Consider the following 312-nt stretch of genomic DNA (forward strand, 5'->3'; position numbering starts at 1 on the left):
ACGTTTAGTGATTTATCTAATTATATTCGACAGCGCACAGATTATGTTTCCTTGTTTTTAAATCTTAGAGTGGAAATTTTCAAACCTCTCTATATTGCCATAACAACAATTTATATTACGTACGAAGTAAACTTTGATATTAAGTCAGGTAGATAAATAATCTCTCTACTATCTACGTGTACCCCGGGTTACGTCTAACAAGGGATAGCGTATCATTAAGTCGACGATTTACTCAATTAAATTGAATGGGGTGCATCACAACAGCGACAGTTGAAAGTTGTAAAGACAAAGCACTTTAAAATTGAATATTCA

The sequence above is a fragment of the Glandiceps talaboti genome, chromosome 22 (genome assembly GCF_964340395.1).
Source record: "Glandiceps talaboti chromosome 22, keGlaTala1.1, whole genome shotgun sequence".
NCBI classification, from domain to species: domain Eukaryota; kingdom Metazoa; phylum Hemichordata; class Enteropneusta; family Spengelidae; genus Glandiceps; species Glandiceps talaboti.